Source organism: Elephas maximus, chromosome 14 (assembly GCF_024166365.1).
Source record: "Elephas maximus indicus isolate mEleMax1 chromosome 14, mEleMax1 primary haplotype, whole genome shotgun sequence".
NCBI lineage: Eukaryota > Metazoa > Chordata > Mammalia > Proboscidea > Elephantidae > Elephas > Elephas maximus.
The window spans coordinates 94,728,145-94,746,994 of NC_064832.1; the positions used below are offsets into that span (position 1 = coordinate 94,728,145).

Here is an 18,850-nt window from a genome sequence, read left to right on the forward strand (position 1 = left end):
ATGTATGCTTCCCTAGATAGGGGCTAACTTTTAGATCTCAGGCGGCGGGATTTAGACTTTGAGCCACACCTTACTGAGGTGTGAAACGCCTTAATGCAACTCTGATGCTCTGCGGTTACACCCCAAAGCGCTAAAGCCTGCGCACTCTGTGGGACAATTAACGTCCACATTTCATAAAGCAGGCGCCCCCAGACCATTAGTGATGAAAATAATGACTTCCATTCTGATGACAAAACGACATTGCACATCTAACAAGCCTTCGTTGAGGGCCAACAGGATGGGAAGGCGGCGAGGATGGAAATGGGACAGCAGTGGGAGGTGGGGTGGGGGGGTGGTGATGGTGAACAAACTAACAAGGCACAGTACCTGCTTCCAAAAGGCATTTACAATCCCAGGAAAAAAAAACAAACATGTACACAAAATTGCAGATCAGAGAAGGAAGGGTGGAGCAAAAGGAAACCACTGGGCACCTGACCCCAAGTGCGGGCTGTTGTTGATGGGTGCCATGAGTCGATTCTGACTCAGAGCGACCCCATGTATTACCGAGTAGAACTGCCCCAAAGGGTTTTCTTGGCTGTACTCCTTATGGGAGCAGATCTCCACCGAGCCACTGGTGGGTTCAAATCACCATACTTTCCATTAGCAGCCGAAGTCTTAACCATTGCATCACTGGGGCTCCTGACAAGTGGCAATTAAAATTGGCAGCCCCCAGTTTTCAAATTACAGAGTAACTTCCTTGAAAAGCCCAGAATGCATGATTTTGATCCACAGATCCAAGAGAGGAACTAAGGACATCAGCAGCTAAGTCCCCCATTTCCCCAACCCCTTACCTTTTCCTGTTGCCATAGAGTTGATTGTGACTCATAGCGACCCCGTAGGGCAGAGTAAAACTGTCCCATGGGGTTTCCAAGGCTGTCGTCTTTACAAAAGCTTTCTTCCCGGAACGGCTGGGGGCTGATGGATTCAAACCACCAAGCTTTCAGTTAGCAGCTGAGCACTTAAACTCTGCACCACTAGAGATCCTTCTTTCCCCCCACAGTCAAACAAACAAAAAAAACCCCAAACCCATTGGTATTGAGTTAGCGACCCTAGGAACTGTCCCACAGAGTTTCCAAGGAGTGGCTGGTGGATTCGAATAGCCGACCTTTTGGGTAGCAGCTGAGCTCTTAACCACTGTGCCAGCGGGGCTCCATTCCCCAACCCCTCTTAGGCCTGTAATATCCCTACTTGCCACTCAGAAAGTAGATAGACTATGCATGCATGTGTGCGTTGTTGTTGTTGCCCTCAAATTGATTCTGACACATAGTGACCCTATATGACAAAGTAGAATTGACCCATAGAGTTTCCTAGGCTGTAATCTTCATAGGGAGCAGATCACCAGGTCTTTTCTTCTGCAGAGCTGCTGGGTAGGTTTGAACCCTCAACCTTTCAGTTAGCCACATGCTTAACTGTTGTGCTACCAGGGCTCCTTGTGCGTATGTGTATACACACACACATATACATACATACATGTATGTCCTTGTATATTTGTGTAAACATACAGACGGCCACTCCCCCCTCCCCATAGCCCCTCACAACCACTCATCTTTCTGTCTTCATGGACTTTTAATCAATTTCTTGTTATACAATATACACAGCATCAAACATTAGCATGCATTTCTTCACCTGACTGAGGAAACATAAAATGAGGCAGATTTGGCAGTTTGAACCCACCAGGTGCTCCTTGGAAACTATATGGGGCAGTTCTACTCTGTCCTATAGGGTCGCTATGAGTCTGAATCGACTCGACAGCCCTGGGTTTGGGTTTGGTTTTTTGATTTTTGGTTTAAGCATGGAAGTATACAACCAATCTCCAACTAGCTCTATAACCTTGGCTAAGTTGCTTAACTGTGTTTAGTTTCTTCATGAGATGAAGAAGTTTAGATGCTGTGTGAGGGTACCTTCAGGTTAAAAAGCAGACAAAAACAAAAAAAAAAAACCTCAAAAGATCCCCTGGTATAATTTCAACACCCATCCTGGGGATCTTAGGCTTCCTTACTGATAGCTGTTGTTAGGTGTCATCGAGCAGGTTCCGACTCATAGTGGCCCCAAGTACAACAGAAGACTGGGTGGCAGTGGGTCCTGTGCCATCCTCACAGTCGTTGTTGTGCTTGAGTCCATTGTTGCAGCCGCTGTGTCAACCCATCTCCTTGAGGGTCTTCGTCTTTTACACTGACCCTCTGCTTTACCAAGTGTGATGTCCTTCTCCAGGAGTGGACCCTCCTGATAACATGTTCAAAGTACATAAGACGAAGTCTCACCATCCTGGCTTCCAAGGAGCATTCTGGGTGTCCTTCCCAGACAGACTTGTTCGTTCTTCTGGCAGCTCATGATACATTCAATATTCTTCCCCAGGGCCATAAATCCAAAGGCATCAATTCTTCTTTGGCCTTCCTTATTCATTGCCCAGCTTGCCCTTACATACATAAGATTTCTTGCCAAAGCCCCTCCTCGAAGGACCCTAGAAAAGATTTTTTTTTCCTTTTATTTTCTTTTTTGGTATCTGTTCATTTCTTGAAGGAGCCCTGGTGGCGCAATGTTTAAGCACTGAAAGGTGGGTGGTTTAAACCCACCAGCTGCTCCACTGGAGGAAAACCTGGCAATCTGCTTATGTAAAGAGAACAACCTTGGAAACCCTAGGGGACATATCTACTCTGTCCAGTAGGGTCGCTATGAGTCAGAATCGACTTGATGGCAATGGGGTCTTTTTATGGGTTTATGTCTAGGCTGCCAAGGATACAGAAACTGTACAACCTAGGGGCCGAGAGAGCCTCGCCCATCGGGACCCGCCCTGGTCCTGGCTCGGCCCTGAGGGGCGGGAGACTCAGAGGATGGGGCGGGGCCAGAGGCGCTAGGGGCAGGGCCTTGGAAGGGACCCGGCCCGCAACTAGGCCGCCAGTCGCCGGGGGTTGGGGGCGGGGGGGGGGCCAGCGGCTCGGCAGCCAATCGCGAAGGGCAGAGTGGGTCGAGAGGTGTAGGGCGGAGCCGTGGGCGGGGCGGGTCCAGAGGCGCAGGGCGGAGCCGGCGGATGGGGTTAGGTCAGAGGAACGGCAGCCAATCGTGGAGGTCAGGGAGGGGACCAGCGCGCCGGGCGGAGCCGGCAGGTGGGGCGGGGCAGCGGCTCGGCAGCCAATCGCGGAGTGCAGGGCGGGGACCAGCGAGAAGGACGGAGCAGGCTGACGGGACGGGGCGGGGGCCTGCGCTCAGGGCGGAGCCGGCGGGTGGGGCGGGGCATCGGCTCGGCAGCCAATCGCGGAGTGCAGGGCGGGGACCAGTGCGAAGGACGGAGAGGGCGGACGGGGCGTGGCGGGCACCTCGCGCGGGCCGGAGCCGGCGGACGGGGCGGAGCAGCGGCTCTGCAGCCAATCGAGTAGGGCGGGGCTGGGACCAGCGCGCTGGGCGGAGCCGGCGGACGGGGCGGGGCAGCGGCTCGGCAGCCAATCGCGGCGGCAGCGCGTCCCGGTTGGGCGGGGCTCCGCTGACAGTGGTCGCCGGCGCGGACCCGGCGCAGGGAGCCGAGCGCTCTGCAGGAGCGCGAGCAGCGCAGGCGGCGCCCGGCCCAGCAGCTCCGCGCCCGGCGCAGCTCGTACTCTCGGCGGCGGCGGCTGGGCGAAGCTGCGGGTCTTCTCCGGCACCGGTGCCCTGGCCTCTTCCTAAGGTACCAGCCCGCGCGCCCCTGGCCCCGGGGGATGGCGGCGCCCGGGCGCTGTTCTGTGCGCTCCCGCCGGGCGGTGCGGGCGGGCGGCGCCGTGGGGCCGCGCTGCCTCCGCGGAGGAGGGCGGGGGCCCGGGAGCGGGCGGGGAGGAGGCTGTCCCCGGGCGCAGCTGACGGTGTCCCCATCCTGCATCCTCATGCATCCTCCTGCCTCCCCGCGGGGAGGAAGAGGTGTTCCAGGAGAAAGTTTGGTACTGAGGCTGGAGGAGCGACGGGCGGTCCCTGGGGCCGTATCACCTGCCACGGCCACATGGGGACCCGTGCCCTGTCTCACCCAGCAGCATTCCTGACGTGCCTGCTCCATCCTCTGCGAAGTTAGGACCTTCCCTGTGGAAATTCCCCTGTGGCCAGCGCTTGGGGAGGGGGCTGTCCTTGAGACAGGGCATCGAGAGAGCCCCCCACGTTGTAATTTTTGCTTGCGAAACAGTGAAGCAGGTGGTCCGTGACCCTATCTTTCCTCCCAGAATGGGGTCTACCAAGGTTTCTGCTCTGAGAGCTCCTTCAGAAGTTTAAATCTGCCTTAGCTTCTCATTGAAGGTCCCCAGACACCAATGTGCCGATGGTTGCTTCCCTTGAATGTTTAATATTTTCTGATCGCCACATGCTTTCAGTCGGCGTTCCCTGAGTGATGAGGTGGGTGCTGCCCAGTCTACCAAAGGGTATAAACGTTGTAACCCAGCTCTTAACTTGGGGTGAGAGAGTAGGAACAATAAGTGCAGAACACCAGTACCCACTTGAAGCGATGAGAAAGTATCAGCCCTCAAAACAAGATCGATTAGGTGGGGAATATTTGCTTTACAAAACCTCCACTAATGTGGAGAAATAATGGTTAGAGTGAGACTCCAGTGGTACCAGCTCCTAGGGATGCACGTGTTATAAAGCGATTCCCAGACAAAAAGTAAAATGTCTACAGCCCATGGACTTAGCAGGTATCAGCAAATAAATGTTGAATTCTGGTTCATTCTAAGCTGTCTGACACCTTTCTGATAACACATGTGGATTCTCACATCCAGTTTATTCTTTTGTCACCAAGATGCACTCCCTCCACCCTCTGTAAGAAAACTTTCCTGCCGTTGAAACACCCTTAGCCAATGACATGGACATCTTGTTCTGGTCCATACGGTTTACCTCTCACACCAGGTAACATCCTGTCTGTGAGAACATTTACATCATAATGGACAGTTACTTAGTGGTGACACAGTGTTGTTATTGTTGGGTGCCAAAAAGTCGATTTTTGACTCACAAAGGCATCATGTGACAGAGTAGAAATGCCCCATAGGATTTCTTAGGCTGTCATCTTTATGGGAGCAGATCACCAGGTCTTTCTCCCATGGAGCCCCTGTTTGGTTTGAAGTTGGTAGTGGAGCACTTAACCGTTGCACCACCAGGGCTCCTTGGTAACACAATAGTGTCCATGTATTGAACACATGCTATGTGCCAGAGACAGTACTAGATCTTTATATATATTACTGCTTTAATTCTCACATTCACTCTAATGAGATATTATTTTCCTAGTTTTAGAGTTTAAGGAGTATATTCAGCTTTTCCAAAGTTACATGGCAAGTGATGCTCTTGTTAGGTGATGTCTAGTTGTCTCTGACTCATAGCAACCCCATGTGACAGAGTAGAACTGCCCTTTAGGGTTTTCTAGGCTGTAATCTTTATGGCAGATCACCAGGTCTTTCTTCCACAGAGTAGTTGGGTGGGTTTGAACCACCAGCCTTTCGGTTAGCAGCTGAATGCTTAACCATTGCACCACCAGGGCTCCTTAAGTAAGTGATAAAACCAAAACCAACCCCCTTGCTGTAGAGTCAATTCCAGCTCAGTGACCCTGTAGGACAAAGTAGAACTGCCCCATAGGGGTTCCAAGGAGCAGCTGGCAGGTGCCAAACAAGTGGTAGAGGTAGGATTTGAACCCAGATCTGTTTCACTCCCTGCCCCTGCTCTTTATCACTACTCTATGCTGTCTCTCGGCCCCTCTGGAGAGAAACTTGACTTGTTATACCACAGTAGTGACTGAGCATGTGGTGACATCATGCTGTCCCTGGTAGCCTCATGCATCAGGCCCCTTTATAGAATGTGCCCACCCTCTGGGAACCTGTCACTGTGTGCACACCCACAGCAGGCATTCCCTTTGCCAAAGGGACTCCCCAGACCCCCACCTTCTCAGCAGGTACATCAGATGGGAAGGTCTGGACATGCAAACTCTGTCCTGTAGCACAAGACCCGTGCCATTTAGCATAAGCTGGGACCTGAGAACAGGTAACCAGGTGCTTCCCTCAGTGGCACTTAAGGAGCAGTCTCTGCCCTCTCAGCCATCAAGATCTATTTTAGCTCTGTACATTCAAGTGTACCCCACCAGCTGGCAGCACCACATCCCCTGTACCAACAGTCAGAGAATTCCTGACACAGGCCGACCTACGAGGAGGAGGGGCTGAAATGAAGTCACTGGGGAAGGTGTTTGGCCCACACATCCCTGAATTCTGCACTGCTGACCAGAAGGGAAATTCAGCCAGGGCTCCAGGCAAGTAGGCCTTCTCCATAGTGTGAAGTGCCAGGTATATGGTGTGTTGTCGTTAGGTGCTGTTGAGTCAATTCAGACTCGTAGTGACCCCATGTGACAGAGTAGAACTGCCCCTCTAGGGTTTCCTAGGCTGTCATCTTTATGGGAACATATTACCAGATCTTTCTGTCGCAGAGCCACTGGGTAGGTTCAGACTGTGTTTTGGTTAGCAGCCGAGCACCTAACCACCGCTCCACTGGGGCTCCTTGTATATGGTGTAGCCCACTGTAAACACTGTTGAAGATTACGTTTCATCATACAGAAACCCTTTTGCCTGTTGTCTCAGGGATGGATGTGACCACACTCCCACTCTTGATTTGATGACTTGTTTATCCAGTAAGGCAGTTGTCACTTGACTGAGTGGTATCAAAATTGGGTTGTGTAGCAGTCATTTTTGAAGCCGTGCCTAAAAAAGGTGTGCCTGTTGTAACGTACAGCCTTTGTTTTATAATTCCTCATCCCTAGGTCTGTGTGTGTGTGTCCTTGTTGGTATGGTTTCCCACTCTCTCAGGTTCCAAAATGACACGTCACACTAAGCTTAAAAAGAAAGACAAGCATTTTTGAGCTGTGACTGTATACTGCCTGGAAAGGCATCCCTGTAGCTGGCATTTGACCCAAGGTGCCCAAGTGCTAAGAGGATCAAAGTCTCAGATCCCTGCTTGGGGATTTCCAGTGGACGCTCCTGACTCTATTCCATTCCTTCCTCTGTATCATTGCTAAGTTCTGAGTTTAGAACATGACCTCAGAACCTCCATTCTAATATCTCTAAACTGCCAAAAACTGGAGCGACCCTGTTGAAGCTGGGAAAATAGAAAACAAGATTTGCTCCTCGTCACGCTTGTGCACCAGGATGGAGATGTTCCAGAAACATTGTTGGGGATGAAGAGTGAAGCTTCTCTAAGGAGCCCTGGTGGCATGACGGTCAAGTGTTCAGCTGCTTACCAAAAGTTTGGCGGTTTGAACTCACTCATGGGCTCTGTGGGAGAAAGACCTGGTGATCTGCTCCTGTAAAGATTACAGCCTAGGAAACCCTATGGGGCAGTTCTGCTGTGTCACATGGGGTCGCCATGAGTCAAAATCAACTTGACAGCACGTAAGAACAACAGTGGAGTCCTGGTGGCACAGTGGTGAACCATTCAGCTGTTAACCAAAAAGGTCAGCAGTTTGAATCCACCAGCTGCTCCTTGGAAATCCTGTGGGGCAGTTCTACTTTGTCCTATAGGGTCACTTTGAGTCAGAATTGACTCGATGGCAACAGGTTTGGTTTTGGGTTTAACAATAGACCTTCTTTAAGTGACTAAACCCATTGCCACAAAGTTGGTTCCAACTCATAGCAACTTTATGGGACAGAGTAGAACTGCCCCATAGGGTTCCCAAGGCTGTAATCTTTATGGCAGCAGATCACCAGGTCTTTCTCCCAGAGTGGCTGATGGGTTCAAACGGCCAACCTTTCCACTTAGCAGCCTAGTGCTTAACCACTGTGCCATGAGGGCTCCTTCTTTAAGTGATGAGTGACCTATAAACCTATACCAAATTATGGAAATCACACATTGATCCTAAAGCTGGGTGCATGCAAATACCTCGTTAACGTAAAACTGTGCAGAAACAGCAAACTTCCACTCTTGGTCCTGTTGTATATATAAATCTTCTCATTAACTAGCAGTGCTCTATTTCCGTATTTCAACAAATCTAAGATGCTACCAATTGTAAGACGTAACCTTATTTTTATGTACCAAAAAGGAAGAGAGAGCATTGCCGATGATATTATGACACATTGCTTGAACAGTGGTCTTCCACAGCGCTCCGTGAGTCAACCACACTAGTCTCTCATTGTTTTCAAGTTTCCTTCAACTCTTGCGCGGCCTTTTCTCTGCTGGTGCCTTAGGTAATACTGTTTGGCATGTGATAGGCTAGCCATTGGCTTGCTTCTCAGTAACAAACTCTAACACAGCTTCATCTACTTGTCTTTCTTCCTTCAGTCCCGTAAAGCTCTTGGCCATCACTTTGAAGGCAATATGGAAATATCGCTGCTGTTCCTCCAGAGGCAGATATTTCCTTTTGTAATATAACATTCATGCCCCACAGCTCTGCTTCTAAGGAGCCCTGGTGGCGCTGGGGTTAAACACCCAGCTGCTAACTGAAAGGTCAGCTGTTCGAACCCACCCAGTGGCTCCATGAGAGAAAGACCTGGCAATCTGCTCCTGTAAAGACGACAGCCTAGAAAACCCTCGGGCAATTCTGCTCTGTCACATGGGGTTGTCATGAGTTGGCATCGACTCGATGGCACCCAGCAGCAACGACAGCAGCAGCTCCATTTGTGTCTTTGTGCACACACGGTAACGTCTCCTTCCAACGCCAAATCACAGTGCAATCTTTTTGAAAACCATTTAAATGACAACCAGACGGAACACGTGCGGTGCTAACAATGCCTGTAACTCAGTAGCCGTGATAACAAAATCAATAGCTACGGCCTAGTTCATGCGTGAGCGGGCACATGGCGATTATGTCACAGCTGCTTCCGAGTTGTCAGCAATTTTGAGATGCCATCGGTCTAAAGACACATTTCTTTTTCAGAGATGTTAAAATGTGAAAGAAAAAGCTTTATCATCAATGACATATAGTAATCTGTGCTCATTTAGGGCACATGAACCCTAACATGTCTGTCTTCTTGCATGTATTCATTCATTCATTCACTCATTTTATGTTAGGCTCCTTGCTCCACAAGAGCAAGGGCTCTTTCTCTGTGTTCTCTCCTGTCTGCCAACCACTCAGGACCACCCCTGACACATAGTAAATATACTTTGTCAATGTTTACAGGATGAGTGAATGAATGAATAGCCTCCCATAGAAAGTGTGGAGGCACAGTGAGGAGCTATGTTCCCCTCTGCCGGTTAAAAAAGGTATTTTTGAAATTACAACAAGGGCAGGAATGCCAGATGGAGAGAAAGGGAACAGGCTGGCATTATGCTCTGGGCTTTATTTGCAGAGACTTATTGAAAATTGGAAGGAGCATTCAGCTGCTAACTGAAAAGGTGGCAGTTCAAATCCACCCAGCAGCTCTGTGGGAGAAAGACCTGGCGATGTGCTCCCTTAAAAAGGACAGCCTAGGACACCCTGTGGGGCAGTTCTGTCCTATCACATGGGGTCTCCATGAGTTGAAATCAACTTGATGGCACCTAACAACAACAGTGAAAATGTATTACCATTACTATACTAGCGTGGGGTAGAACAAATTCCATTGCAGCTCTTAGTGATCTTTGACCACTGAAAGAATTTATAACAATTTATGTATATATGTACACCTGTCCATCCATCTATATATCTAAAATATGATCCTAAATCATGAATTCTATGCTTGGTCCAGTTTTCTTTGTTTGTCCTCTTTTATACTCACCATGTATCAGAAGTAACAGGGAAATGGCTTCTGGCTCTGTCAGCCGCTCTGAAACAGAACCTTCCTCCTGGTGACCGTGTGTGGATGGATATCTCCAAGAAGATATGTGTGGACTTGAGGATCTTACCTTAGAATCCGTCCTTACCCCTCCCCTTCAAAAAGGCCATCCTTACATTTCACCCTTTACAAAGAAAAGACCAGAACAAACCAAGAAACTCTTCAGGAGCTACCCAGCCTTCATCTGTCAGTGCCTCTGACTCCCTCCCGTGCCCTGGCCCGGCAGTGCCCTTCTAGACCGAGGACAGGATGCTGGGGCACGACCCCAGCAGGAGGGATGGCAGCAAAGCTGGCTTAGCAACAAGCTCCGAAGAAGTCCTCGGCACCGGATGTGAAATAACCCCATTGCCATCAAGCTGATTCTGACTCACAGCGACCCTATAGGACAGAGTAGGCTTTCCAAGGAGGGCTGGTGGATTTGACCTGCTGACCTTTTGGCTAGCAGCCAGTCTCTTAGCCATTGCGCTCCCAGGGCTCCGTAGCTCTGCCTGAATAACCCCACTGCACGCGAATGTGATAGCTGGCCTGCAGAGACACTCCCGGCTTCCAGGCCAGTACAAGGTACGGGTCTGTCTTTCACTGCTGATGATGAACCCGTGTGCGTCAGAGTAGACCTGTGCCCCTTGAGGTTCTCAGTGGCTGAGTTTTTGGAAGCAGGTCACCAGGCCTTCCTTCTGAGGCCCCTCTGGGTGGACTCGAACCTCCAACATTTCTGTCAGCAGCTGACACTGTTAACTGTCTGCACCACCCAGGGACCCTTAGTGTAATTCGGACCTCCGAGTCACAAGTCTAAGAAAATAAAGTCACTTGTGGCTTTCTAAGATACGTTCAGGCTGCTCGCCCAGGGGAGGACAGGTGAGCTGGGCAGAGGATCGCTGCCTTCTCTCCCCAGGTGCAGTAGAAGCAGCGTGGCATGGGGGTGGGTGCTGTGCAGTGACGTGACAGACAGATGAAGCTGGCTCTCGCACATTGTTGTCGGGTGCCGTCAAGTCATTCGGACTCGTAGTGACCCCATGTGACGGAGTAGAACTGCCCCACAGGGAGAAAAGAGCAGATCCATAGTCTTTCCTCCCACGGAGCTGCTGGGTGGGTTTGAGCCGCTTTTGGTTAGCAGCCAAACACTTAACTTGCGTCACCAGGGCTCTTACTGCATATAGTAGAAGTAATTATTAATTAAGTTAATTGTTGTTTGTTCTTCAGTAAAGGAACTTCCCGATAATTACTTCTATTGAGTATTTATTAAGAATTGCTAACATGGGCCAGATAAGTTTGCATAAAATGACCAAAACAAACAAACTTGATTGTACTGACCACAGTGGAATGAAAGAAAAACAGAATAATCTTAGCTGCCAATTCTAAGGTGAGAAGTTTTTTAAATGGTCTGTTAATGACTTAGGTCCATGGGTAGGAGACCCGGGTTTGATTCCCGGCCAGTGCACCTTATTTGCTGTCACCACCCATCTGTCACTGGAGGCTTTCTTGTTGCTGGGATGCTAAGCAGGTTTCAGCGGAGCTTCCCGGCTAAGATGGATTTGGAAGAAAGGCCAGGTGATCTACATCCAAAAACCAGCCAATGGAAACCCTACAGATCACATGGACCGACCCACAACTGACCATGGGGATGGCCCAGGACAGGGCAGTGTTCTGTTCCCTTGTGCATGGGACTTCCATGACTTGGGGGCTGACTTGTCGGCAGCTGACAGCAACAAATGGAGGGTTCAGCCAAATGAGATAACGTACACGGTGCTCACTCAGTAAACATTAATTAAGTCAGAGTCAGTGCCCAGATGCTCCCACCGTGCCAACAGTCCGTCCATGATGGGAACTGTCACCAGGTGTGCCGTGTTTGTCTTGAGAAAAAGAAAAAAAAAGGGAACCGGCACACTGCAAAAAGAATCCCCAGGTAAAGGAAGGACCGCCCGGCATGAAAAGGAGGCAAAGTGTTCAAGTCTTTTAACCTGTAAATGAGTCCTTAAGAATATAACTCTTTGGCTGTGAGATCTTCAAATGTGTGAGATAATTATATGTTGTGGGTAACCTCTTATTCTCTGTGGATTTTGAATATCAACACAAGTTAGGAAACATGTAGCTTTAAAAAAAAAGTGTATTCCCCACAGTAAAACTGAATTGCAGAATGAATTATGTGTGTACCACCTTTTGTGCCCAGGAGTATGTTTCTAATTGTGAGTTACTCAAAATTCCAGGAAACATGCTTTCATTCTCAGCTACATGTCAGTATAAATCAGATTATGTATATGTGTATGTGTATATCGACGGCAGTGGGTGGGATGTGTATATGTATATGTACACGTATATGTATATGTAAGGAGCCCTGATGATGCACTGGCTATGAGCTTGGCTGCTAACCAAAACGTTGGCAGTACGAATCCACCAGCCGCTCCCTGGAAACCCTGTGTGGCAGTTCTACTCTGTTCTAGGGGGTGACTGGGAATTGGAATCAACTGGACAGCAGTGGTTTTTGGATATATATATAGACACACATGAAGTAATGGTGCTGGAGAGAGTTATATGAAAGCAATTAGCAGGCTGTATGGTGGTGACAGGAATCCCCGGGTGCTGCAAACAGTTAAGCGCTCAGCTGCGAACTGAAACGTTGGCGGTTCCAGTTCAGCAGAGGCTCCTCGGAAGAAAGGCCTGGTTGGAAACCCTGTGGAGCACAGTTCTACTCTGACACACATGGGGTCTCCATGAATCAGAATCAATCCCGCGGCAGCTGGTTTTTATTTTTTTTGGCGGTGCCGTATCCAGGCACAGAATGTTTAAAATCAACACATGTCCTCTTTACCTTGACTGAGGGTAGACATGATTGGGAGGCCCATGGAGCTAGACTCAAGACATTACTTGTAGTGATGAACGGAGGGAGTGCGTGGAGGGGGGAGTGGTAGGCTCTGCCCTGAGGAAATTAAAAGAGCTGTTGCTGTGGTGAGCCTATCACTGCTTTAGGTGGTTGGTTAATGATTATAACATCTTTAAAGTTCTGTGACCTTTCCTTAGAATCTTGTGCATGCAGCACCAAAACCAAACCAAACCCACTACCATCGAGTCGATTCTACCTCATAGTGACCCTATAGGACAGAGTAGAACTGCCCCATACAGTTTCCAAGGAGCACCTGGTGGATTTGAACTGCTGACCTTTTGGTTAGCAGCTGTTAACCACTACGCCAGCAGGGTTTCCATTGACCATGCACAGTAAGTAATAATAGTGACACCATGGACAGGAGGGCAGTCTGCTAGTCTAACAAGGGCAATTCTTCCACACTGAAACCTCTGCCTACAGTTCCTCCCATCTGTCACTCTGCACGGACCTCCTTTGCTTTGTGCAGGAGCTCGTCCGTGTTGATGGAAATTGTATTCGTGTGTTCACGGGGGCACAGCTGCTCCCCATTGTGCTTCCAGACTGACATCCTAACTCTTTAATTAAAGTAACTGTGAGCCCAGATTGGCTGGTTTATGTTATTGACCTAGGTTTTATGATGCTTCCATAAAGATCACAGCCTAGGAAACCCTATGGGGCGGTTCTACTCTGTTCTATAGGATTGCTATGAGTGGGAATTGACTGGATATCAGTGAGCAGGATTTGGTCAGGAATTTTTCTGGTTAACATTTGGTTTTGTGGGTAAGAAAAACCCTAAAATCAAAGTAAGATGTCTGTTATTATTTTTGCTCTTTGACAGAGTATAGAAAACTAAGATATGTAAATACTGAAACGTAATAAAACAATTATAGAAGGTAAATTTACAGAATGAGAAAGACCATGGCTGATGAAAACTCATCTGAGAAATGTGAAGAGTTGACATGAACACAGAACACAGGGCGTGAGTGCTCTGTTGGTGGAGGAAAACAAGTAGCCATTTTGAACGCTGAAGTGCAATTACTAGGTTATCACATGATAGGCCCAGAACATAAAGCACGGGCATTAGTTGCCACCGCTTAAAGGAGTAGTTGGAGCCCTGGCAGCGCAGTGGTTAAGAGCTTGGCTGCTAACCAAAATGTCAGCAGCTGGATTCCACCAGCTGGATCTTGGAAAGCCTATCCGGCAGCTCTGCTCTGTCCCATAGGGTCCCTATGAGTCCGAATTGACTCGACAGCAGCGTGTTTGGTTTTGGGTTTGGTTTAACATCCCTCAGCCTTACTTCTGGAAACCCTGGTGGTGTAGTGGTTAAATGCTATGGCTGCTAACCAAAAGGCCGGCAGTTTGAATCCACCAGGAGCTCCTCGAAAACTCTACTGGGCAGTTCTACTGTGTCCTGTAGGGTTGTCGTGAGTCAGAATCGACTTGACAGCAATGGGTGGGTTTTGGCCTTACTTCCTGGTCTGTGTAATGGCACTATTCATTTCTACTGTGCAGGTTTGGTGTAAGTTTGCAGGGTAATATTTTAAAATACCCTGGCCCAGAGTAATTGCCAGTTGTTCCTGCTGCTTTTGGAACTGAATGTAATAAAATGGCCTGTGAGAGTCTCAGGGACTTTTATCTTCTAGTTTTAGCCCAGCGTGCCCATTGCTATGACAACCATCCCATCTTACACATTCATCAACACCCACCTGCAGGCTTCTTGAAGTCCCGCCTAGAACACTCTTTTCCATCGGGACCTGTCTTTTCTGCTTTACGCAGAGCGGCTACATGAGTGGAAAGCAGAAGGAAAGAAGTGGAAAAGGAAGTACTTAAAAGGGAGGGAGCAGAGGGTCAGCAAAAAGGGGGCAGACCCTGAAGGAGGTGCATTGACATGGCGGCTGCAGCCACAGGCTCAGGTGTAGCAGCGATGGTGAGGATGGTGCAGAAAAGGGCAGATTTCGTTCTGCTGTACGTGGCGTCGCTGTGACCGAGAGCCGACTCGAAGGCACCTAGCGACAACAGAAGAGAGCGGGGAGAGGGATTCTCTGCAGGAGTCTGTGCCCACTCAGAACAGTGGGGTGAAATCCACCACGAGCGGAGCAGGAGGAAAGCTCCCCCCAGCACGCTGGTGCCAGGCACTGGGGAACGGCTGTCTTCCTTGGCGGTCTTCAGTGAGAAGATGACCCCGGGCAACCTGCTTCACTCCTAAAGCACTGACTAACGAGAGAGTGACGTAGTTACAGGTGCCGTGAGATCTGAAGTAGCTGTTGTGGTTCGGTGCTGTCGAGTGGATTCCGACTCACAGCGACACTGTAGGGCCCGAGTAGAGCTGCCCCATAGGGTCTCCACGGCTGTAACCTTCACGGAAGCAGACTGTCACTTCTTTCTCCTGTGCAGCAGCTGGTGAGTTCCAACCGCCGACCTTCTGGGTCACAGCTGAGCGCTTAACCATTGTGCCACCAGGACTCCTTATAGGAAGTTTACGGGAAGTAAAATAAATTGCACAATTGTTTTTTGAGAACTGTTTCCAGTAAAAACTTTTTATTACTGTTGTTGGGTGCCATCGAGTCGGTTCTGAACGACTCATAGTGACCCCATGTGACAGAGTAGAACTGCCCCATAGGGTTTCCTAGGCTATAATCCTTACGGGAGCAGATGGACAATCTTTTCCCCTGCAGAGCTGCTAGGTGGATTTTAACCACTGACCTTTCAGTTAGCAGCCGAGCGCTTAACTGCTGCACGACCAGGGTTCCTTCTCAAGTAGTTAGATCTTAAAAAAAAAAAAATTCTTGCAAGTGTAGCCATGGAAGCCTACTTTGTATTTCCCTGGCTTTTCCTTAAGGGGACATCGTATGTACATGTCTGTCTGTCTGTCTGCACAGCAGACGGGCTGTGCCTCAATCTTCCAGGCAGCCATTAGACTGCTGGGAACGACAGTGTACACCCACTGGCATCAACCATCCCATGTATGATCTAGCCGGACACAACCATTCCATCATCTGTGATCCAGCCAGACACACGAGACAGTGTTGGCAAAGTGAAAGCCATTATTATTATTTGCAGAAAGCAAACATTAAACGGTAATAACAGATTCTCAGAGAGAAAACGCTTACCCTTCCCCAAATTACCCACGTCCGTCCTTATGTGGCTGGGCAGTCCTGCCGTGGTTCAGGTCAGATCTGTGTTTATGTCGCTCCTGCCTCCGGGTACCACCATGCTGCCCAGGGGCCTGCAGGGCTCCTGAGGCTTCTCCTCTGCCACTGGGCCTTGCTGCTGGCTAGCAGACCCCTGCACGGGATCCCCCGGGCCTCTGCCACTGGGCCCTGTAGCCTGTGCTGCCAGCTCCTGCCACACTACCCGGCCCTGCTGGGCTATTGCCATGCAGCTACCCAGGCTCCTGCTGCCCAGTGGGGAAGCGTGCAGCCCCTCAAAGACACCCTCAGGCCTTTCTTGCCCCCTGCAAGCCAGCATTACAGCTCTTTTAGCTCCGCTGGCAAGCCTCCTGCCCGAAGGCGCTCAGCTCTTGCTCCGTGGCCCACAATCCCACCACTGCTGTCTCAGGCCATCTTCAGTGTTATGGCTCTTTCTTTTGTGTGTAGGACCTTCCCTGCGCAGGTACCCTGAGTCCTTGATCTAAAGAATTCACTCTGCCCCAGACTCTTCTTGATGGTAGTGATGTCCCTCCAACCTTTGTGGGTCTGGCTCTTACATAAGCAACGCTTTTGTCAATTTCAAGGCATGGCCTTCCCTCCAGGACCACAGACGGACCAGTCCCCTCAGTAGACTCTAAATCATGCAATTTGCATTGTCCCAGCTGATCATTTTCTGGGATTTACAAGACCATGGCTAGAAAGGCCATGTGAAAGCAATTCATTGCAGCACAGGCATCCACTTAGGAAGCTTTCAAAACCAACTATAAAATTTCACCTTCATTCTCACAGACCCAACAGCTTGCTGTGTGGCATCTGATAATTAATACATTTAAAAATATATATCTTTATCAGAGGGTAGTGAGTCTGAGCAATAGTTGTGAGACCACATGAGTAGAGACAGTGAGAATGGTGGCACAGTGAAGAATGTAACCAGTGTTTACAGGAATTACAGTGTCTACGTGATCGTACATGCAGGAACTGGTTGATGGCTGTATGTTTTGCTATGTATATTTTCACCAAATTTAAAACAAAAAGAGAGAAAAATATATGTCTTTGTAATACAAGTAATACGTGTTCAGTATAGATAAAAAAGTTAAAAGACTTAGGAAACAAAAGAAAATAAAACAAGAAAAGAAGATAAAAACCATCTATAATCCCACCCCCAAATACAGTACTGTTTGCGTTTTATGTATCTATCCTCCCAGATATCTTTTTTTCTGCATGTTGATTTAGTTTTTACAAAAATGGAATCATTGAGTATACTGTTTTATAAACTTCTTTTCCACCACATAGCACAATTTTTCCCAAAAGTCTTTCCATGACAGTAAATTGTTAGGTAGATTTTTAGACAAACTGAAAGTCATCAGACCTTGGGGCTTGTGTTTGGGCACACGGGGAAAGCCTCTATTTGTCCTTGAGGTTCTGAGCTTTGTCCCTCTCTATAGGAGACCTAAGGAGCCTTGGTGCCACAGTGTTTACGTGATTCGCTGCTAACCAGAAGGTTGGTGGTTTGAACCTACCCAGCGGCTCCCTGGGAGAAAGACCTGGTGACCTGCTTCTGTAAAGATTACAGCCTAGAAAACCCTGTGGGGCAGCTCTGCTCTGTCACATGAGGTTGCTTTGAGTCAGAATTGACTTGTTGGCACCCAGCAGCAGCAACAGAAGACCAGGGGGTGGTCAAGGGGCTCAAGCTTTGTTCTCTTGTGAAGTAAGGGCTCTGCATCTGGACTCCTACTGCGACGTGTGATGCTCGTGCTGGGGGGCCTGATGCTCTTGTCATGAGCCTCCCACTCTTCCCATGATTTATTTGGGGGCTTCAAAAGCAAAGATGTCGCCTTGAGGACTGAGGTGTGTCTGACCCAAGCCATGATCTTATCAGTCACCTCATATGCCTGTGAAAGCTGGACAATGGAAAAGGAAGACAGAAGAAGAATTGATGCATTTGTATGGTGGTGTTGGTGAAGAATATTGCATATACCACAGGCTGCCAGAAGGAAGAGGCCCCTGGGTGGTGTGGTGAACAGTTTGCGCCTGTCTACTAACGGAAAGGTTAGCTGTTCAAACCCACCCAGTGGCGCCGCAGAAGGAAGGCTTAGAGGATCTGTCCCCGTAAAGGTTGTTGTCGTTGTGTATCATTGAGTCGATTCCAACTCATAGCGACCCTGGCTCCTAGTGACAGGGAAGAACTGCTCCATAGGGTTTCCTAGGCTGTGACCTTTATGGGAGCAGATCGCCAGGTCTTTCTCCCACAGAACCGCTGGTAGGTTCTAACCATTGACACCATTAACCTAACCATTTTTTTCCCATATAAGTTAACGGTAATTGCTTCTTCACTTTTACTCCATTTCTGCTTACAAAAGGTTTCATAGGAATGCTGTCCTTTCAGATGGGGGGGAACCTGTATATAATGTCACCATGAATCGGAGCCAATCTGAAGGAAGGCAACTAACAAAACCACCACCACCACCACCACCACCGAGAGGCTCAGAGTCATCTTAGTGGTTCTGACATGGAAGCACAAATGAGCTTTTTCTGCCTCGCATCTTCCGACACACAACACTGCCCGTTGGCCTCTTAAAGCCAAGCCCATCTGCCGATAAAAACCTGCCATTCACAATGCTGACACCCTCCCCAGCTTATAAATTTCTATTTCTGCAGCTGACTCTCAGTTACTGCTTCTCCAGGAAGCCAAGATGCCAAAAATAATTGAAACCCCCAGATAATAACCAAACTTCATGATAGTTTGAATCTTCTCCCCAAGCTGCTCACAAAGGCACAGATTTGTGCTTTTTCTCCTTTTGATTCCCCTAACTAGCCCCTCTTTCAGAGCCTAATGAGCAACGAGGTGGCCAGAATTTGGTTGCCAGAGAGACAAGGAGAACCAGCCTGTCTTTGTACTCCCGCAGTTTGAGTCCATCAGTCTCTGAGACGTGTGCTGTGAAGAGTAAAAAGCAAGGTGTTCGTGCCAGGAGACTAACATGCTTACTCTTCCTTCTCGATTGTTTACCCAAATACTTTATCCAAGAACATATAGATTGTTCTTCGCTACCCAGGTTCTCCCAGAGCCTGTCGAAACT

At 49.0% G+C, this 18,850-nt stretch overlaps 1 protein-coding gene across 2 annotated transcripts in view; it reads left to right on the forward strand.

Moving 5' to 3' along the window:
• Nucleotides 1-3,540: 3,540 nt before the first annotated feature.
• FRY (FRY microtubule binding protein) overlaps nucleotides 3,541-18,850 on the forward strand; it is a 524,498-nt gene continuing 509,188 nt past the window's right edge. For both annotated transcript variants that reach the window (XM_049853229.1, XM_049853227.1), the window contains exon 1: nucleotides 3,541-3,697. The gene's annotated coding sequence lies outside the window, so the exon portion shown is untranslated. The remainder of the gene's footprint in view (nucleotides 3,698-18,850) is intronic.